This window comes from Stegostoma tigrinum, chromosome 5 (genome assembly GCF_030684315.1).
Source record: "Stegostoma tigrinum isolate sSteTig4 chromosome 5, sSteTig4.hap1, whole genome shotgun sequence".
NCBI classification, from domain to species: domain Eukaryota; kingdom Metazoa; phylum Chordata; class Chondrichthyes; order Orectolobiformes; family Stegostomatidae; genus Stegostoma; species Stegostoma tigrinum.
The window spans coordinates 112,319,031-112,341,999 of NC_081358.1; the positions used below are offsets into that span (position 1 = coordinate 112,319,031).

Consider the following 22,969-nt stretch of genomic DNA (forward strand, 5'->3'; position numbering starts at 1 on the left):
TGATGCTGGAGACGTCGGGGCAGCTCTTCATAATGAGTTTGACCCGGGAAAGGGGCAGTGCAGCGGGGGCTGAGGCCGGGGCCTGGGCAGGGAAGCTGGGCCGAGCCGGGAACCTCAGGCCCTCACGCCGCTTCACCGCCGCCATCTTAGTCAGCATACACCACTGCCGGGAGCTTGGCGAAGGGGAGTCACGGGGAGTGAGGGAGTCGGAGAGAGGCTCTTCACAATCTAAATCAACTCTCGTTTATCGGTATACAGTCAGTTCTGGAACGGATAAATCTGTAGGTAACTGGCTTTCGGAAAATTCCCTCTGCGGACTGAAATATTTTAAAATATACTCAGATGTCCCCTCCTGTTGAGGCAGGCCTGGTCTCTACCAGCCTGGATTGTTCGATATGAAAGGGGGGGGGGGAGAAAGAAAGTTGTTAAAATACTGATTTAACATTTTCACGTAAACTTGTTTCCTCCAGGACAGATTGGGGAATTATAGTTTAATTTAACGTAAAATATTTAAAATCTGTTGTTATATGTTCGTTTAGATTTTTTTTTCTGTTTGTGTTTTGACATGCACGCCTTCCTTCGGTGTATGTAGGTTTCCTTACAGACTGGTCCAGGCCCACAATGGGGAGACATCTGTTTGTTGCAGTTCACGGTTATCAATATGTTTGTGTTGTATCTAATTATAACAGTGAATCTTAGCAATTTAAACAATTTGTATCTCATATTTATTAAGATGCAAGCGGGAGAAACATATACAATCACTGTATGAGTTAGGAGGCCACTCAGCCCCTTGAGCCTGCTTTACAATACAGCAAGATCATGCCAAGAACAATAATATAGCACAGGAACACATCCTTCAGACCGCCGAACCTGCGCTGACACATATTGCCCTTCCATGTAAAGACTTTCCACCCGCTTTCCTATTGAGAGACAGTAAGAACCGCAGATGCTGGAGGAACACAGCAGGCCAGGCAGTATAAGAAGAGCAGGAAAGTTGACATTTCGGGTCAGGACCCTTCTTCAGAAATAGGGAAGGCAAAGGGAGCTCAGAAATAAATAGAGGAGGGCTGGGGTTGGGGAAGTTAGGTGGGATGGTGATAGGTGAGTGCAGGTAGAGAGTGGTGGGGATTGGTCAGTGAGGTGGGAGGAGCAAATAGGTGGGAGAGAAGATGGACAGGTTGTGTCAGGTTAACGAGGCAGGATTTGCCGCTCACAATCTTATAAACTTCTGTCAGGTTGCCCCTCAATCTTCTGTTGTTCCAGTGAAAACAAACCCAGTGTATCTAAACTTTCTTCATAGCTAAAATTCCCCCATACCAGGCAACATCGCAGGAAATCTTTTCTTACCCTATCCAAAGTATATACATCCTCTGGTAGTGTGGTGACCAGAACTGTATGCAATATTCCAAGTATCTGGGATGTAAGGGAGTGGAATGCCTCATCCTGGGAGCAGATGCGGCAGAGGCGAAGGAATTGGGAATAGGGGATGGAATTTTTGCCGGAAGGTGGATGGGTGGAGGTGTATTCCAGGTAGCTGTGGGAGTCAGTGGGCTTGAAATGGACATTTGTTTCTAGATGGTTGCCTGAGATAGAGACAGAGAGCTCCAGGAAGGAGAGAGAGGTATTAGAGATGGTCCAGGTGAACTTGAGGTTGGGGTGGAAGGTGTTGGTGAAGTGGATGAACTGTTCGAGCTCCTCTTGGGAGCACAAGATGGCGCTGATACAGTCATCAATGTGGCGGAGGAAGATGTGAGAATTAGGGCTAGTATAGGTGCGGAAGAGGGACTGTTCCACGTAACCTACAAAGAGGCAGGCGTAGCTTGGGCCCATGCGGGGACCCATGGCCACCCCCTTTGTCTGTAGAAAGTGGGAGGAATTGAAAAAGAAGTTGTTCGCCGCAACTTCCCCCCACCACAGTGATCGAGAATGGCCTCGACTGAGTCTCCCACGTTTCCCGCAACTCATCCCTCACACCCCGCCCCTGCAATAACCGCCAAAAGAGAATACCCCTCGTCCTCACATACCACCCCACCAACCTCCGGATACAACGCATCATCCTCCGACACTTCTGCCATCAACAATCTAAGCCCACCACCCAAGCTATTTTTCCATCCCCACCCTTGTCTACCTTCCGGAGACACCACTCTCTCCGTGACTCCCTTGTCCGCTCCACACTCCCCTCCAACCCCACCACGCCCAGCATTTTCCCCTGCAACCGCAGAAAGTGCTACACTTGCCCCCATACCTCCTCCCTCACCACCATCCCAGGCCCCAAGATGACTTTCCATATTAAGCAGATGTTCACCTGCACATCCACCAATGTGGTATACTGTATCCACTGTACCCATGTGGCTTCCTCAACATTGGGGAAGCCAAGCAGAGATTTGGGGACTACAACGATGCCACCCGAAGGTTGCAGGAACAGCTACTCATAGTCCGCTTGGGAACCCTGCAGCCCAATGTATCAATGTGGATTTCACAAGCTTCAAAATCTCCCCTCCCCCCACTGCATCCCAAAACCAGCCCAGCTCGTCCCCGCCTCCCTAACCTGTTCTTCCTCTCACCTATCCCCTCCTCCCATTTCAAGCCACACCTCCATTTCCTATCTACTAACCTCATCCCACTGCTATCCCCTCCCTATCTCCCTACGTATACTCTCCTCTTCACCTATCTTCTCCACTATCCATCATTGGTCCGCCTCCCCCTCTCCCTATTTATTCCAGTTCCCTCTCCCCATCCCCCTTTTCTGATGAAGGGTCTAGGCCCAAAACATCAGCTTTTGTGCTCCTGAGATGCTGCTTGGCCTGCTGTGTTCAGCCAGCTCCACACTTTGTTATCTTGCAATATTCCAAGTGTCGCCTAACTAAAGTTCTGTAAAGCTGTAGCATTACTAGCCTATCCTTATACTCAATGCCCCTTCTAATGATGGCAAACAGGCCATAGGACTTTTTTACTACCTTATCTGCCTGCACTACCACCTTCCATGATCTGTAGATCTGTACACCCAGATCCCTCTGCATATCAATACTCCCAAAGGTTCTGCCATTCACTGTATAATTTCCACTTGGACTTGAATTTCGAAAATGCATCACCTCACATTTGTCTGCATTAAACTCCATCTGCCATTTTTCTGCCTGTGCCTGCAACTGACCTATATCCTGCTGTATCCTTTGACAATCCTCATTATCTGCAACTCTACCAATCTTTGCATTATCTATGCTGCAAAGTTAAGTACTTGTGGATTGGGAGGCAGGAAGTTAGAATTTGGTATTTGTAAAACGCTAAGGAGGAAAGCATTGTGTAGTCCCTTTAAAAGGCAATGTACTTTTTCTATGCTTAGATATTTAAATAGCGGTCGTGAGCAGCAGCTTGAAAGTTTGCAAGTACACAGAGAGCACCTGAAACATTTGTATCAAAAGGCTGTACAGTTAACAGGACAAACAGCAGTTTTTACCAAGACAAGTTTTTGAATTTACTCAATCAATTTGAATCAGGCACTTAGATACCAAAAAAAAGTCTAATGGGTTTGAAAACTAATGCTATTTGAAGAAATTGATATGTCATTAAGGGTATCAAAGAAGGGAGCAGTTGGACAAAGACAGCAGAGCTAACTGCCATCTGCCAGAGTTAACCGTCCTCAGCTCTCAAGAAAGAATTTCTGGCTCTCACAGACTCGTCTAGGTATAAGACAAACCACCATCTAAATAATAAAGGTCCCCACAGCAAAGCTAGTGAATATTCCTGACAGAAGAATCAATGGAGAAGGCATTCCGTAACTTGGCTGTAATTTTGAGAGACTAACTTTTTTTCAATATAAGTGGGACTTATATTTATTGGAACAGCATACTATTAGAATCTTGTTTTATTCAGAAATAGTCAGTAATTAGAAGGGTTTGTTAATACATTAGTTAATTTTTTCACTGTTAGAGTTAGATAAATAAATTGTTACTTGTTGATTGTAAAGTGAGTGTCAGAGATTTATTTTACTTAACCACTAGAAGTCGCTAAAAGGCAGGTTACACCACTTTACACACTCCTTTTACAGATTATAGGGTGAAGTGCTCCTCCTTGGATGTTTCTGTTTTAGTTCACAGAGCGGGTGGTTCACCTCTGCTTTATAACAGTCTTCGATCTAACCAATTAGACCAGCTACATTTTCCTTCAAATCATTTGTGTACATCACAAACAGCAGACGGCCCATCACTGATCTCTGTGAACCACCAAGAGTCACAACCCTCCATTCTGCAAAGCTTCCTTCCACCGTTAATCTCTGTCTCCTATGACTAAGCCAATTCAGTATCCATCTTACCATTTCATCCCTGACACCACGTGACTTCACCTTTTGTACCAGTCTGTCATGAGGGACCTTGTCAAAGTCTTTACAGAAGTCCATGTAGACAATATCAACCGCTTCTGTCTCATCCATCAGCTTCATCACCTCCTCAAAAAACTTGATCCAAGTTAATGAGACATGACCTCTCCCAAACAAAACCATGCTATTTATCGCTAATAAGCCCATTTGCGTCTAAATGAGTATAGATCTTGTCCCTGAGAATTTTTTTCAATAATTTTCCTACCACCGATGTGAGGTAACAGGATTATAATTTCCAGGATTATCCCTGTTGCCCTGCTTAAACAAGAGGATAACATTGGCTATTGTCCAGTCCTCTAGGACCTCACCTGTGGCCAAAGAGGATACAAAGATGTCTGTCAATGCTCCAGCAATTTGTTCTCTTGCCTCCCTAAGTTAACTGGAAAAGATCCCATCAGGACTCAGGGGCCTTAATACATTTTAAAGCGCACAAAACTTCTTCCTTTTTAGTAGCAAAGTGTGCTGGATGAACATAGCAGGCCAAGCATCTTAGGAGCACAAAAACTGACGTTTCGGGCCTAGACCCTTCATCAGGAAAGGGGGAGGGAGACAGGGTTTTGAAATAAATAGGGAGAGAGGGGGAGGCGGATAGAAGATGGAGAGAGGAGAAGATAGATGGAGAGGAGACAGACAAGCTAAAGGGGTGGGGATGGAACCTGTAGAGGTGAGTGTAGGTGGGGAGGTAGGGAGGGGACAGGTCAGTCCAGGGAGGTTGGACAGGTCAAGGGGGATGTGATGAGGTTAGTAGGTAGGAAATTGAGGTGTGGTTTGAGGTAGAAGGAGGGGATAGGTGGGAGGAAGGACAGGTTAGGGAGGCAGGGACGAGCTGGGCTGGTTTTGGGATGCAGTGGGGGGGAGGGGGAGATTTTGAGGCTGGTGAAATCCACATTGATACCATTGGGCTGCAGGGTTCCCAAGTGGACTATGAGTTGCTGTTCCTGCAACCTTCAGGTGGCATCATTGTGGCACTGCAGGTGGCCCAGGATGGACATGTTGTTTAAGGAATGGGAGGGAGAGTTAAAATGGTTCACAACTGGGAGGTGCAGTTGTTTATTGCGAACCGAGCGTAGGTTTTCTGTAAAGTGGTCCAGAAGCCTCCGCTTGGTTTCCCTGATGTAGAGGAGGCCACAACGGGTACAGCAGATGCAGTATACCACATTGGCAGATGTGCAGGTGAACATCTGCTTGATGTGGAAAGTCTTCTTGGGGCCTGGGATGGGGGTGAGGAAGGAGGTGTGGGGACAAGTGTGGCATTTCCTGTGGAAAATGCTGGGCGTGGTGGGGTTGGAGAGGAGTGTGGAGCGGACAAGGGAGTCCCGGAGAGAGTGGTCCCTCCGGAAAGCAGACAAGGGTGGGGATGGAAAAATGTCTTTGGTAGTGGGGTCGGATTGCAGATGGCGGAAGTGTCAGAGGATGATGCGTTGGATCCGGAGGGTGGTGGAGTGGTACGTGAGGATGAGGGGATTCTCTTTTGTTATTGCAGGGATGGGGTGTGAGGGATGAGTTGTGGGAAATGCGGGAGACACAGTTGAGGGCGTTCTCGACCACTGTGGGTGGGACTTGGATTAGAAATTTGGCATTCCCTTCCCTGAGATCATCCTCCAACAATTCCTTCACTTTGGCAAATACCAACACAAGGTATTCATTTAGGACCTCACCTACCTTCTCTGGCTCCACACATACATTCCCTCCTTTGTTCTTGAGTGGGCCAACCCTTTCCCTAGCTACCCTCTTCCTTTTTATATATGTATAAAAAGCCTTGGGATTCTCCTAAATCTGTTCACTAACAACTTTTCATGATCCCTTTTTACCCTTCTAATTCCTTGTTTAAGTTCTTCCCTATTTTCCTTATATATTTCCACGGATTTGTCAGCTCCCATCCTCCTAGACTTTATGTACGCCTCCATCCTTTCATGTCATTGCTTAATAGGAACTTTAACTTGACAAAGATGGAAGAATCTGCGTTAAAAATATTCAAGGGCTCTACCTCTACCACCTTTTCAGAAAGAGCGTTCCAAAGACTTACACACCTTCTGAGAGAAAAGATTTCAGCTAATTTCAGTTTTAGTTGGGCAATCCCATGAATTTTAAACAGTTATCACCTATTTCTAGATTTTCCCATGACAGGAAACATTATCTCCATGCCTACCCTGTCAAGACCTATCAGGATCTTATATATTTCAATCAAATTGTCCCTAGTCTTCGAAATTCCAGTGGATGTAAGCCTAGACTGTCCAAAGTTTCCTCAAAAGACAACCTACCCATTGCATACACGAGTCCACTGCAGATTCTCTGAACGTCTTCCAACATGTTTACATTCTTCCTTAAATAATGACTAATACCATGTACAATAACACAGAAATGGCCTCACCAGTACCCTGTATTATTGAAGCATAACCTCACTATTGTATTCAATTCTCCTTGCAATGAATGGTAACGTTGCTCTTCCACCTACTTACTGTACCTGCATTCTAATAATTTGTGCATCATGTCTGAGTGTACCCAGATCCCTCTGCATTTCAGAACTCTGGAATCTCTTATCATTTAAATAATCTGCTTCTTTCCTTCCAAAATAAACAAAATGAAAAATACTTACACATTTGACATCTCTTTGTTGTCCATTATTAATTTTATAGACTCACATTCTAAAGGACCAATTCTCAGTTACTAACTTACTTGATTGAATCTATTTCTCACCTTCTGCCTGCATTTGAGAATCATGTACAGCACAGTTATAATGACCAAGTCATGTTCCATGATGAGGAGGTGCTGGTGTTGGACTGGATTGAATAAGACCCATCTCACTGTATAACATTCCATCCTCACTGTGTAACACTGTGCCACCACCGCTGCTGGGCCTGTCCTGCTGCTGGGTGATGATATTTAAGACATTGTGTGTAACAAATGACGCCTTGAGTATGACGAGATCAGGCTGTTGCTTGACTAGTCTGTAAGACAGATCTTCAAATTTTTGCCACAAACCCCTAGATAGTAGAAATGAAGACTTGATGGCTGAGTTTGCTGATGTTGTTTCTAGTGCCTAGGCCCATAAGAGAATTTATTTCTTCTTTAAGACTTTTTAGTAATTGATAAAACTGAATTTGAGGGCAGATACGAGCCAACATCTGAAGTCAAATGACAGGTAAGGATGGCAGTTTTTCTTCCCTAAAGGACATTAGTGAACCAGATGAGTTTTTGTGACAATCAATTCATGGTCATTATTAGACATTTAGTTTTATCAAATGCAAATTCCACCCTCTGCCTGGGTTTCTGGATTACATATTGCTTTGCCATTGCCTCCTCTTGTATACCTTGAAAGTCCCATCTTTTCAATTTTGCCCCTCACCAGACCTGAACTATTAACTCTGATTTGTCTTCACAGATGCCACCAGAGCTGATGAGCTTTTCCAGCAACTTCTGCATTTGACCCCGACATTACTGTTCTGTTCCTGAATAGTCACGTAAACATGATGGGTTCCCACTCACTGAGCTTCCTTTGGCTCTAACATTCCCTGTGAAGTCCTCAAGTAGGTCTCCCAATTTTTACTTAAACTGTTCATAAATATCAATCAAAAATTATTAGGACAGAGCGGGTCTAAATAACGACATTGATGGTTGTCAGTATTGATAACCGAAGAATTTAATGAGATGATCATAGTTGTTTAATCCACTGTGAATCAATGGTTGATGTCAGCCGCATACTGTATATTACAATACCTCTGATAGATCTGAACTTACACATTTCTTCAAGAGCCTAATGTGTTGAAAGATTTACCTTTTAAACTTTGGGATATTTTCACAATCCACATCATTGAGGCATAAAACAGTGTATAATATTTCTCATTGAATCCTTTCACATTTAAATATTAAAATATAATGTATAAAATGTTAAATCATTTAAAAACAAAGATGTCTGTATAAGTGAGAAAGTTAAACGGTCTCATCAACAGCTTTAGCACACCTGCTGTTTCATTGATTATCACTTTTCCTTAAAGACATTTTGATTTTAATCCATGGTTAACAGCAGCTTTTACCAAAAATACGGGAAAGAATTTTGTCTTCAAGTTCCCTTGTTCTTGGTTTCTTTTTGTCCCATGACTTTTCCAGCTCTGGGCAATAATGTTTTAACAAATCTTCATTTATTGTGCATGTAGCTGTAATTTCAAAGTTTCCCGTAGTAGTCTTGTTCAAGTTAAGGCAATAAATGTAAATTTATGTTCTCAGCACCCATAAAATTTCTGTCATTGTTTCCTCATCAGGCCTTCAAGATATTTTTAACTCAGGAATTCAATAGGGCTCTGTCTTCCCTTGCACTGGTACTAATTAACTGCCTCTAATCACTGAAGAATGCACATCCACCTTTCACCTATGACATGCCACTGGGCTGGGGACCTAATTATACTCTTCCTGACATTTTTGGTTCCAAAGATTATCTGTTACCATTTTTGATCAGTCTTGAAGTAGTTGTTTCGATCTAAGTCCAGTTTTCTTCTATGTTAACTCTACCATCACTCAATTTGTCCAATCACTTATTTACATCTGTAATTCTCTTGATGCTCTCCTGTTGACGGTCCTAAGATTTAAGCCCTCAATAATCTTCCATCACTTTAGAAAGGGCTTGAAGGGAGCAGAAAACAGGCGAAGTTATACAAACTAGGGACCAATTCCCCTGAGTTTGGAAGGTTAAGGGATGATTTCATGGAAATAGTCAAGATATTATAGGGAACTGCTTATGAGGGAGAAACTATTTCTGTTGATTGGGAAGTCTAGGACTAGAAGTTCAAAAAATTAAGGCAAAATGTGAAATTAGGAAACATCTCTTCATGCAAACGTTTTAAACTCTCTAACTCCTTTGTGAATTAACACAATATTAATTGTTAATTTTGAAGTAGTTTGGTTTTTTTTTAAGCAAACATGTTAAAGGGATGTGGAATCAAGGTGGATATATGAAATTAGATGATAGATCAGCTGTTATTTCATCGACTAACGGGGCAGAATTACAGGCTTAAAGGCCAACTCCCATCCTGAAATTCTTATAACCCCATCTACTTTTCAAACCTGGTTCTTTGCTTCATTTATACCTTCGGTCTTCATCATGATAGCCTCAGGGCTCTGTGTTTTCTCTTGACGCTACATTCAACGTGATGCTGGAGTACAACATTGCTGTACGCACACTTTATCTCCAAATGTTATATGGATTCGCAGTATATTTGTCCTTTTCTGAAAAATGCAAAACACAGCTTATATCAACTTTAATTAAGCTTGCTCATTACTTTTTCCTCCGTTGTGTGGTTACTGCTTTTCATGCGCTAAGCTAGAGTTCATTAAGCACTTTACTTTTGGATGCACCACCTCTGAGACACTTCTTCTTGTTTACACTCTTCCCATAACTGTTCACAAATTTAAATTACAGGCTCACAATTACTTTGATTATGTTTACTTCCTCGTTTTTTTGTATTTCCATTGTAGGTACTCTGATCAGTGTGATTTTCTTTTTGCTCTGTTGATGTTTCCCTGATCTCTGTTCATTAAAGTCTACAACAGCAGAAGCCCCACGCTAAATCTTGCTGTGTGCTTTCATGAAAACTATCAGTCTCACTCGCCTCCTCGATAGACACCAATGTGGTTTACAGTGTGATTCTACTGAGAATTATTTCTTCTTTGCCATTTTCATTCACTGTTATTGATGAATTGCATGCAGCATCCCAACTAATTGACTGCAATCCCCTCATTTGTTGCACTGGACTTGTGGAACTGATAGGGCCCAATCCCTGAACTGTAATGATACAAAACACCAGGCCCCGAGTGGTCAACTGACTATGCTCAAGCACCGGACTGATTATGTCGGGATCTCCAAGTGATGGGAGAGCCTTACATGTCAACATGCAGAAGGTCCAACATGGGACAGTGCTGAATCATTTTTTTTTAATTCATTCATGGGATGAGGGCATCACTGGCTGGGGAAGAGTTTATTGACTAAAATCCCCAGAATGTTACCGAGATGTCTGGATTAACAGTCCAGCGGTAAAACCACTCGGCCATCACCTTTTCCAGTTCTGGGAAATGAGGCTGGAGAAGGTGTTTGAGTTTCCAGTGGAGGAGTATTTTGGTGATAGTGGCCACCACACTGTAAGTTTTAAACTTGCTGCAGAAAAGGAATAGATAGATAGTCTGCAAGAAAGGGTTTGGATTGGGGGGAAAAAAACTTTCATAAAATAAGGCAGGATCTAATCAAAGTAGATAAAGAACAGCTATTTGTGGATCAATCTACACCTACAGGTGGGAGCATTCAATGAAGAACTGGCAAGAGTACAGAACCAATATGTTTCCTTTAAGGTGACATTTAGAAACAGCACGCCTAGAGAACCCTGGATGTCTAGAGAGAAGGGCTTTGAATAGGTACCAAAGGAGAAAAATCAACAGAGACCTTAGTGGAATATAGAAAGAGTTGGAGGCAACATAAGATGTCAATTAGGAGAGTGGTAGGTAGGTTTAGGGAGAATCTCAAACCATTTTTTGATAGAGTGCAGATAGAGGCCTTTTGGCCCATTGAGCCTGCACCAACCGTTCGAAAAGCATCTCACCCACACTCACCCTATCCCTATAATCCCACATTTCCCATGGCTAACCCACCTAACCTGCACATCCTTGAAAACTACACAGCAATTTAACATGGCCAATCCACTTAACCTGCAGATTTTTGGACTGCAGGAGGAACTAGAGCACCTGTAGGAAACCCATGCAAACTTGTGGAGCACATACAATCTCTACACAGACAGTCACCCAAGGCTTGATTCGAACCCTGTCTCTGGTGCTGTGAGGCTAACAGTGCTAACAACTGAGCCACCATGCTGGGAAGACGATAACTAGGGAAAGAGTAGGGACCTAGGAGGCAATGTGAATTGATTTGATTTGATTTGATTTTCATGGAACCAAAGGCCATCAGTAGAGTTTAGAGGATCCTACACTTTGGAGGAGGGTGTAGGTACAGAATTTGGGAAGGGGGACTCTGAGGTTCTTGAGCGAGGAATTGGAATTTTGGTAAGATTAAAGTGGACAGATCCTCAGTCTGGATGAGTTGCATCCCAGGCTGCTATGGGAAACAAGGGAGGAAATTGAAGTGGCTCTGACCAAAAAATTTAATTCCTCTAGGGCCACAGGGAGGTGCCAGAGCACTGGAGGACAGCTCATGTGATTCCATTGTTGAGGAAGGGTGGTGGAGATAAATCAGGGAATGACAGATTTGTGAGCCTCATATCAGTGGTGAGGAAATTATTGAAGAAAATTCTGAAGGGGAGAATTAATCTTCACTTGGAGAGGCAAGGTTTGATCAGGGGTGGTGAAGCATGCGTTTGTCGGAGAGAGGTCATGGCTGAGAAATTTGATTGAATTTTTCGAGGCGACCAGGTGTGCAGAACTGTGCACAGTTCCTTTATTCTTTTTCTTTCTTCAGTCATGGGTGACATCTTCTGGCTGGGCCAGCATTTATTACTTGTCCCAAGTTCTTGAGAAAATAGTGATGAGCTGCCTTCAAGAACCACTACTAAATCATGTACTGTCAACCACAATGTCTTTAGGGAGGGAATTCCAGGATTTTGACCCCGTGACAGTGAAGGAAGAGCAGCACATTTCCAAGTCGGAATGGTGAGTGGCTTGGAGGAGAACGTGCAGCTGGTGATGCTCCCATGTTTATGCCGCACTTGTCCTTCTAGATGGAAGTGGTCATGGGTTTGGGAAGGTGCTGTTTATGGATCTTCAGTGGATGTCTGCAGTTCATTTTGTTCACAGTACATCCTGCTGCTACTGAGCATTGGGGGTGGATGGATTTCAGTAAAGGTCTCACTTGGGAGATTGATAAAGAAGAAGGAGAGGTTGACTGAGTTTGGACTTTTCTTTCGGGAGAGAAGGAGGAAGAGAGGTGACCTGATCGAGATGTACAAGGTAATGAGAGGCATGGGTAGAGTCGATGGCCAGAGACTTTTCCCCAGGGCAGGACTGATTGCCACAAGGGGTCATAGTTTTAAGGTGTTAGGAGGAAAGTATAGAGGAGACGTCAGAGGGATGTTCTTCACCCAGAGAGTTGTGAGCGCATGGAATAGTTTGCCAGTGGTAGTCGTGGAAGTGGAGTCATTAGTGACATTTAAGCGACTGCTGGACATGCACATGGACAGCAGTGAATTGAGGGGAATGTAGATTAGGTTATTTTATTTTTGGATTAGGATTATTCCACGGTACAACATCGTGGGCTGAAGGGCCTGTACTGTGCTGCACTTTTCTATGTTCTATGTCCTATGTAAGATCATACAATAAAGAAAGCACCCGTGTCCCAGAGTAACTCGGCAAGTTAGATCCAAAATTGGGTTGGTGGTCAGAGATGGAGGGTAATGGTAAAAGTTTATTAGTGTGACTGGAGCCCAGGGTCCATGGCATATCACAGTGATCAATGCTGGGCTCCTTGTTTGTGATATATATAAATTGTATAAAAGTAAAATGTGAGTGGGGGAAGGTAGTGGATGACACAGGGTTTGGCTGGGTGGTTGACAGTGAGGAAGATGGTTACAGGAGGATACAAACAGATTGCTCAGATGAGCATACGAGATAACAAAGTGTAGAGCTGGGTGAACACAGCAGGCCAAGCGGCATCTTAGGAGCAGAAAAGTTGACGTTTCAGATCTCTGTTACAATTCTAGCTCAGATGAGTAGACCAGTGGAAGTTAGAATTTAACCCTGATAAGTGTGAGGTGATGCACTTTGGAACAAGTAACACGACAAGGGAATATTCAATTCATGGCAGGATTGTAGGAAGTTCAAAGGAACAGAGGTGTAGAAGGAACAGTAAGCCAACCAAAAACTCGTTACTTGATAATGTCATTGTGAATCTTGCCCACTGATTGGTTCAATTAAAGTTAAAATCCACCAGGTGGCAGTGGTTCCTTTTTGAATGCTCCTAAGCTGCAGTTGGAGACAATATCAATGCTAACAGCTGACGGTTTAAAGCCAAAGGTGTGTGTGGCCTCTGCTACTGGCACCTGTGGGGTTTCCTCTGATCATGATGTACCTCCGGAGTAGCACAGGCTCACAGCATTCTTCTTTCTAATATGTGTGAAGTATTTGTTCCATTGCTTGTCAGTCAAGTGGTTGACAACAGCAGATCTTTCTTTACTGGGGTAAAATAATAAATGAAGTTTGCGCACCATGTCATATAATCCTACCATTCAAAACTTTTGGAGAATTTTATAATGCTGGGAAGTCATAGAATCAATAATAGAAGCACTCATCTGGGCAGGCAATCAGCTCTGGCGGTGGGGCTGACATGGTCAGGAAGAGACACCTGCCACAGCCTGGAGGTGAGGCCTGGCGCGGCCTAGAGGCGAGGCCAGGCAGCTTGGAGCCGAGGCTTGGTGCGGTCTATAGGTGAGGCCTGGAACAGTCTATGAGCGAGGCCTGTTGCGGCCTGGAGGCGAGGCCTGGCGCGGTCTGCTTGAAGGACTGTAATGCTGAACTTTCTATTTCTTTAATTTTCTAATTTATTCCCAAAATCCCATGCCTGGTCCCTTTGTACCTAAGAATGGCAACTTTGTAGACTTTTCACAACACCTATGAAAATAAACCTAATTCTAATTCTAAAATTCTTTATCTTTCGTAAGATAATGGAGTGACCCAGTTACAAAAGAAGACTAATCCTTAATTCTTGGAAGACTTTCATTTGTGTCAAACTGTGATGTGGGAATTTTCTTTTGGTCATGTTCTTTGACTAAATTATCTCTGACCTAAAATCACATACACACAGTGTGTTCAAATGCAGGTAAATGTGCAATAATCTGTCCCTGCAAATCCTGCACGTTATTCTCTTTTATTTTATGTTTTAGAGTCTTAACCATTATAGATTATATAGGTTATTTGAAACTTTTGCTATTATCTTGTAGTTTGTTGGATAAAGAAATTTTATTCTTTTTAATTACTTTCCAACCTTTAAGCTGTATTCGGGAGTAATATATGAACATGGATAGAAGATTATTTAATGGAAAGGAAATAAACAGTAGGTGTAAACAGACCATTTTCAAGTTGACAGAGCCTGGCTAATGGAGTGCTGCAAGGATCAGTGCTGGGGCCTCAGATATTTACAATCAATATTAATGACTTAGGTGAAGAGACAGAATAATGTATCTCTGTTTGCTGATGATGCACGTCTTAGGGGGGAGTTCTGGAAGGGTACCACAAAGAGGTTACAAAAAGACAGACAGGTTAAGTGAATGGGCAACTAGATGATGAATGGAGTATTATGTAGTGAAGTGTGACATTACTCATTTTGAACTTAAGAGTAGAAAAGCAGAAGTGTTTTTGAAAAGATGTAAAAACTGTGAATGTTGATGTTCAAAGACATCTGACTGTGTTTGTTGTAGAAAGAGTGCTCCTAAGTTGCTGCTTGGCCTGCTGTGTTCATCCAGCTTCACACTTTGTTATCTCGGATTCTCCCACATCTGCAGTTCCCATTATCTCTGGCCAGAACGTTAACATGCAGGTACAGTGAGCAATTAAGAAAAAAATGCCAGATTGACTCTAATAAGTAAGTTTTGTCACAAACCTACACAACATTGATGTGACCCCCATCTGCAATGATGTTTCTATATTTAAGCAAAGATATATTTTGTATTGAAGAAGGTACAACAAAATTCACTGGACTTAAACCTTGATGAAAGTGTTATCCTATTTGAAAGTCTGAAGTTTGTTTCCCGAGAGATTAGTCACAATAATTTGTTCGTGAGTGATTAGTAATAATTGTTCATTCAGGATTGATAATAAGACTATGACACCAGAAGAAATAGGACCAGGAATAGAACAGTTAGCTCATCAAGCCTCCTCTGCCATTCAGTAGGATCATAGCTTCAAAATTCCTTATGTCTATTTTCCTGCGTTTTCTCTGTATTCTTTTATTTCTCCTCCTGATCAAGAATTTATCTACCTCAGCCTTAAATATACACAAGAGCTCTGCACCCACAGCTCTCTGTGGCAGAGTTGCAAAGACTCATTACCTCCTGAGAAAAGAAATTTCTCCTCTATCCCTGTCTTAAATTGGCACCCCTTTAATCTGAGCCTATGCCCTCTCGTCCTCAATTCTCCCCTGAGGGGAGACATTCTTTCAGCACTTACTCTACCAAGCCCCTTAAGAATTTTATATGTTTCAATGAGATTACCTCTTGTTCTTCAAAAGTACAGTGAGTAGAGTCCCAACCTGTTTAGTTTTTGCTCAAAAGACAATTTCTCCTTACCAGGGATCATCCTAGTGAATCTATTCTGAACTGTCTCCAATGAAATAGTGTCTTTCCTAAAAAAAAGGAGCAAAACTGCTCATTATAATCCAGGTGTGGCATTACAGGCACCTTGTACAATTTTAGTAATATTTCCCTCTTCTTCTGTTCCAACAACCTTTGAAATAAGGGCCAACATTCCATTAGCCTTTCTGCTTACCTGCAGAAATGTGTGTGCCAGCATTCTGTGTTTTGTGCACAGCTACCCCAAAATCTCTTTGTCTTGCAGCTTTCTGCAGTTGTTCTCCATTTAAATAATATTCATTCTTTTGTTCTCCCTTTCAAAATGAACATTACATTTTCCCAAATTATACTCCATTTGCAAGCTTTCTCCCCACTTACTTAAACTATCAATCCTCTCTCTCGAAACTGTTTGTATCCCTCTCGCAACTTGCCTTTTCACCTGTTTTGTGTCATCTGCAATTGGTCTGCACTATATTCATTTCCTTTCTCAGCAATATGTATTGTAAACAGTTGTGGACCCAGCATTGAGCTCTGTGGGATCTCACTGGTCATGGGTAACCAACATGAAAGAGAATCCCTGTTCCCCATTCGCCTGCTTTCGGCCAATCCACCAATTATCTGTCCATCAGGAATAAGTATTTATTCAAGAGCGATCAATAATACTGATTGCAAATCAGATTTCAGTTTTTGTTCTGGAAATCAGGAATTGTGTAATGAAAAGTGTGATTTGTGCACGTTAATATTATGATATAAGAGTTTAGATACAAACTAGTGGGATATCAGAGTTTTGTTTTGTGAAAGGGTTAATCATTAACTAGGTCAGTTCTTTCAGAACGATGCTTTTAACCAGAATGTGTCAGAGAGAAAAAGACCCTCCTGGAGTGACAACAAAGTTTGTTTAAATTGTATGCATTTACAACAGAAGAGAAATAAAAAGAAACCTTAAAAGAAAGTAAGGAACACAGCAGGCCCAGCAGCATCTCAGGAGCACAAAAGCTGACGTTTCAGGCCTAGACCCTTCTTCAGAGAGGGGGATGGGGTGAGGGTTCTGGAATAAATAGGGAGAGAGGGGGAGGCGGACCGAAGATGGAGAGAAAAGAAGATAGGTGGAGAGGAGAGTATAGGTGGGGAGGTAGGGAGGGGATAGGTCAGTCCAGGGAAGACGGACAGGTCAAGGAGGTGGGATGAGGTTAGTAGGTAGGAAATGGAGGTGCGCTTGGGATGGGAGGAAGGGATGGGTGAGAGGAAGAATAGGTTAGGGAAGCAGAGACAGGCTGGGCTGGTTTTGGGATGCAGTGGGGGGAGGATCCCAAAACCAGCCCAGCCTGTCTCTGCCTCCCTAACCTGTTCTTCCACTCACCCATCCCTTCCTTCCACCCCAAGCCGCACCTCCATTTCTTACCTACCACCTCATCCTACCTCCTTGACCTGTCCGTCTTCCCTGGACTGACCTATCCGCTCCCTACCTCCCCACCTATACTCTCCTCTCCACCTATCTTCTTTTCTCTCCATCTTCGGTCCGCCTCCCCCTCTCTCCCTATTTATTCCAGAACCCTCTCCCCATCCCCCTCTCTGATGAAGGGTCTAGGCCCGAAACGTCAGCTTTTGTGCTCCTGAGATGCTGCTTGGCCTGCTGTGTTCATCCAGCTTCACACTTTATTATCTTGGATTCTCCAGCATCTGCAGTTCCCATTATCTTTTGAAAGAAATTAGCTTGCTTTTGGGGATAAAATAATCAGGAATTGATTTGATTGTAGATGCAATCAGAAATGGGAAGGTTTGTTTGGCAGTTTGAATAAGACCTCAATGGGGTCTTTGTAAGAATAGGTTTTCTTTGAAAGGGAGATTTTTCAGAGCAGTCACAAGAATGAAATACCTCAGTGTAAGGGTTGTAGTTTGTGAAAATATCCAGACCAAGTTGAAATAACTCCACAAAGAGAGGATGGGAGGCTTGGAAAGGGCAGCGGAGTGGCTCTGTTAATTAAAGATGTAATTAAGACAATTTATAGAGGAATGTACATTATTCAGAATGATGTAACTTCACAAAGCCTGGTACCCTGTCATGAAGTCACCCTTTTATTTACACATGGAGAATGCATGACACTGACCCAGCTAGCTCAGAGCCAACTCTCAGAGTGAACAGAACTCCTGACATTCCCGTTTATATCTGTCAGCCAGGACTCCCTGATTGGACCAGGTTAACAGCCCCAATCAGGGAACTCATATTCTATGAAGTCCATCTGGCTGGCCTCATTATAAACACTTCCCAAGTGTATGTTGGCTGGAACTGAGCAGATTATTAATGACTGAAGAAGTCTAGGCTCTCAGTGTGTGAATGCTCAAGGGAAAGACTGTACAGTTCATTGGACTGGAACTGAGAAAAAACAATTTAGTCAAATATATAGGTATGGTAGTTAATGAAATTTCTCTGGGGGTTAGAGTAACAGTAAAGTGACAGTTCTGAAGAAGGGTAACTGGACCTGAAATCTTAACTCCACTTCCTCTCCACAGGTCCTGCCAGACCTGCTCAAGTTTTTCTAGCTATTTCTATTTTTGTTTCTGATTTCCAATATCCACAATTCTTTGGGTTTTTCTTTCATAAAGTGATAGTTTTGGGGAATAGATGGACTTTTGTTTAGTCATGTGTTTCGATGTCTATCAAACTGTGTTTTGAGATCTGACTCATCCAGCAGTAACATCAGCTGGGATCATAACAAATGTTTTTGGGCATGAAAAATTATTTTTAATGTAAAGAACAATAGATACCTAAACAATCCGCTAACACAAAAGTATCTAAGCAATGATGTTTGAGCAAGGGAGGTGGCTTCAGTTGTGTTTTCTGTTCTGTTCATTCTGTTTTTCTGTAGATTTCCGGATTTTTCTCACATATCTAAAGAATCTTAAATTGGAAATGAGGAAGACAATTCAGTGATTGGGACCTGTAATTATATTTAATATAGTGGGGAACATTGCTTGTAACTAAAAGAATCCTGGTACAAAATATGGCCTCTGTTTACTGCTACAACAGAGCACATCTTTCTCTTGAAAACCTGTTCAGTGCCCCTCAGAAACCATGTTTCTCCTTGTCCACAGAGATACCTTCAGGGCTAATGCCCCAATTATAATCAGCATTCACAATAACATGTCTGTGTTTGTTTATCTGCTTTTATGTCTTTGGGACAATGCTTATGCAAGATTGTTTTCTACGTCCTTGGGGCTGTATAGAAGTAATTCAGTTGCAAATTTAACCTTGGTTATATTCTGTGCTGGGTTACTCTCTGAAAGTCATGTTACAGAATAGAGTTTAGTGTTTTACTTATAAATTACTTTCATTTCCAGTGCATGTAAGATGGTTTCTGATGTTTGTCTGACATCCATGTCCTTGTCTTTTTGCTACATGTGATTAATCACTGAATTCTGAACAAGTATGTTTGATCATTGGTTCTTGTAGACAATCTGAGAAAGACTGCAGAAGCAAGAAAGAGTGAGGAGGAGGTGGCCTAGTGTTATTGTCACTGGACTGTTAATCTAGAGACCCAGATAATGTTCTGGGGGCCTGGGTTTGAATCCTGCCACGGCAGAAGGTAGAATTTGAATTCAACAAACATCTGGAATTAAGAATCTAGTGAAGACCAGCCAAATGTGTTGATTCAAGTTAAGAACTGCTTTGAATCATTAAAAATGCAAGGGGAAAGAAAAGAAATATTGTTTTGAAAAATAAGACTTTTATGGGGCTCTACTAGTGGACAATCTATATTTGCTTCTCTTGTAATTTATGGTTTTTTCCTTTTATGGGATGTGGTGTTCCAGGCAAGGCCATCATTTGTTGCTCATACGTAATGACCTTTGAACTGAGTGGATTGGTGGGGGGGGGGGGAGCGCATTTCAGAGGGCAGTGAAGAGTCAGCCATATTGCTGTGGGCCTGCAATTGCATGTAGACCAGACCCGGTAAGGACCCCCTTCACTAAAGAACATAAGTGAACCAGATGTGTTCTGAAGAACTCATAGTTAGTGACAAAAAAAAACTGCAGATGCTGGAATCCAAGTTACACAAACAGAAGGCTCGGAGAACGTAGCAAGCCAGGCAGCGTCTGGAGGAAAGGGGAAGATACTTCATCCAATCCTGAAGAAGGGTAATACCTTAAATGTTGACTTTTCTTTTCCTCCAGACACTGCCTGGTTAGGTGTATTCTTCCAGCCTCCCATCTGTCCACTTTGAAGAAGTCATATTTTCCTTGAAATTCTGTTTTCCTCTTTGCAGATGCTGCTGGGCTTGCTGAGTTTCTCCAGCACCTTCTGTTTCTTGTATTAGTGGTGACAGTTTCTTGTGGTCACCATTACTAAAACTAACTTTTATTTATGTTGCAGAATTGTCATTAATTGAATTTAAATTCCACCAGCTGCTATAGTGCAATTTGTTTTCCCAGCCACCATCAATTCTGAGGAAGGGTCACCGGACCCAAAAAGTTAACTCTGTTTTTCCCCTCACTTGCTGAGGTGCCAGACTAGCTGAGCTTTTCCAGCAATTTTGTTTTTGTTCCTGATTTACAGCATCCGCAGTTCTTTTGGTTTTTACAATGGAATTTAAACCTGTTGTCCCAGGGTATTAATCTGGGTCTCCGGAATACTGGTCCACTAGGATCACACCATCTCCCCACAGCCAACTGCAAAGTATTTGTAAATTGCTGCAGTGCAAAGGAGGGAAGTTGTGACAAACTTGTGGGGTGAGTTTTCTGGTTATCTTTGATGTTGGTTTGGAGATCTTGGCTTTTTTTTTTGTTGGCCACCAGATGGCCCTGGAACTCCTTGCATTGTGTTTGTGATTGTGGTGGATCCCTGACCCTGTCCCGACCTGCCTTTGAGTAGATCAACTGAGCGGGTGGCAACTAAATGGCACTGATTTGGAAATGACTTTGGCGACAGATACCTTATCTATACTATGCTGTGCATTTCCAGCATTCCTTAAATCAGATCCCCAGTGTCTGCTGTTCTTCGTTTTACTGTTCACACTGCTATCATTGATGGAGGCATCTCATTGCCTGATGCCAGTGTTGCATTGGGAGCTGTGGGTAAAGCCAGCACAACCCCTGGGGTTTTCTCCGGGGCAGTTCACCGCACAGTTCGGTCACTGCGTCCGTGGTGGCTAGTCCTTCTCGTAAACTCAGGTTGGAAAGTCATGGCCGAGAGATCAGTTGTCTGGGGGTGGGGGGGTGTGGAATTGAAGGACAAAAGTAGACGAGCTGAGGTATCGTCGAAGCTTACAAGATTGTCTTCTCATCAATCATGTGACCAAATGGGAACTTTCTAAAGAAATGTTCACATCCCCAACTCTGTGAGCTGTCTGCTGTGATAGATCAATCGCACTCAGCATCAGTGGAAACCTTCATCTCCTGAAGATGGTTATTTACAAAATGTTAAAAAGAACAGGGTTTGAAACCAAAGTGAGATACTAAAGGCAGAAGTGGAGATACAGTCGCTGCCAAATAAAAAAATAAAAGCTGCCAGAGACTCAACTGGCAGCAGGCCTAAGAGTTACCAAATGGTGTCTGAAGTTGTTGATTGGTCATACATCACATTTTTCCGAATTTCGTTCACAAGATGTGGGTATTGCTGACTCAAACAGCATTTATTGTCCACCCCTAATTGCCCAGAGGGCAGTTAAGAATGAACCACATTGCTGTGGGTCTGGAGTCACATGTAGGCCAGACCAACTGAGATGCTGCTTGGCCTGCTGTGTTTATCCAGCTTCACACTTTGTTATTCTGTAAGGATGCAGTTTCCTTGCTTCAAATACATTAGTGAATTTGATGCACTTTTTTTCCCTGACAATCAGCAACGATTTAATGGTCATCATTATACTCTTAATTCCAGATTTTTCCTTTTAATTGAATCCACCAAATTCCACAATCTGCCGTGGTAGGATTCAAACCCAGGTCCCCAGAACACGGCATGTGTTTCTGGATTAATCATCTCATGATGATACCACTGGACCATCACCTCCCCCTCTCACAGAGCATGCTTGGGTATTCCCTCAGTCAAAGTTGTGATTGTGGGAGTTGGACAAGCAAAATAGTGTTGCCTGTTGGTTTATAGGATCGGGGTTGATTGGTTGCTGCACTGTGACTACCTGCAGAGCTGGTAAGATGTAGGCTGCAGAGTGTATTAATGAAAAGAAGATGGTTGCTGTCTCTATGACACATGCTGTGTGTGGCTGATTAATATTGCGCATTGCCACTAAATTTGTCACATACGACTGCACAACATTCAAATACGGAATCAGGATTTCTCAATACTCCCAGCACATGGTGAGGTTTATTGTATTGCTTGACTTTACAGCAGCCGAAGCCTACAGTGATAACTGTTACTCAAGTTTACCTGGCACCTGTACGTCTGGTGTACATATAGAGACATTGCTATTTACTCAAGCAAGTTAGGGATATGCGGAACCGCGTGATATTTCTTGTCCATTACTTAACTAGAGCCACCAATGGTTCTGTCATCAAATAGTTTGTAAAGAAAATAGAACTAGAAGGGTCTAGGTCCAAAACATCAGCTTTCCTGCTCCTATGATGCTGCTTGGCCTGTTGTGTTCATCCAGCTCTACACCTTGTGATCTCTTGACCATATGTTGCACCTTTCATCATTTTAGAGCAATTGAATGTGCTTCACAGTTAATAGTCTACATTAGAAATATTGTTGTTATTGTTGGTCCCTCAATTCGAGGACGAGGTGTGCTCAGAGTTTCTGCCATGACCTTTCATGTAATTAACAGGTTGATTCATGGCCACAGATCTTTGAACACATGGACCATGACATCCCAGAAGATAGATATTCCAGACAAATGCAAGGTGATGCATTTTGGAGGATCAAATTTAGGTGTCAATTATACTGTAAATGGCAGAACCTGTAAGGAGCATTAACACTCAGATGGATCTGGGCATGCAGGTCCACAGTTCCCCAAATGTGGCAACACAGGTGGCCAAGGTGATCAAGAAGGCAAAATAAAAACCAAACCTCAGGTCCCTGAGGAAAGGTCACTGGACTTGAAACGTTAACTCTGTATTCTCCTCCACAGATGCTGCCAAACCTGCTGAGCTTTTCCAGTAATTTTGTTTTTATTCCTGATTAAGAAGGCATATGGCACGCTTGCTTTCATTGGCTGGGGCGTGGAGTACAAGAGTTGGCAACCCATGTTGCAGCGACATAAAACCCTTCTTAGGCTGCATTTGGAGTATTGTGTGCAATTTTGGTCACCACATTACCAGAAGGACGTGGAAGCTTTGGAAAAAATTCAGAGAAGGTTCACCACAATGTTGCCTGGTC

At 42.8% G+C, this 22,969-nt stretch overlaps 1 long non-coding RNA gene across 1 annotated transcript in view; it reads left to right on the forward strand.

The window, feature by feature from the left end:
* Positions 1-6: 6 nt before the first annotated feature.
* Positions 7-22,969, forward strand: part of LOC125451707 (uncharacterized) — a 41,193-nt gene continuing 18,230 nt past the window's right edge. Inside the window, exon 1 of the long non-coding RNA XR_009445808.1 lies at positions 7-285. This is a non-coding gene — a long non-coding RNA (uncharacterized LOC125451707). The remainder of the gene's footprint in view (positions 286-22,969) is intronic.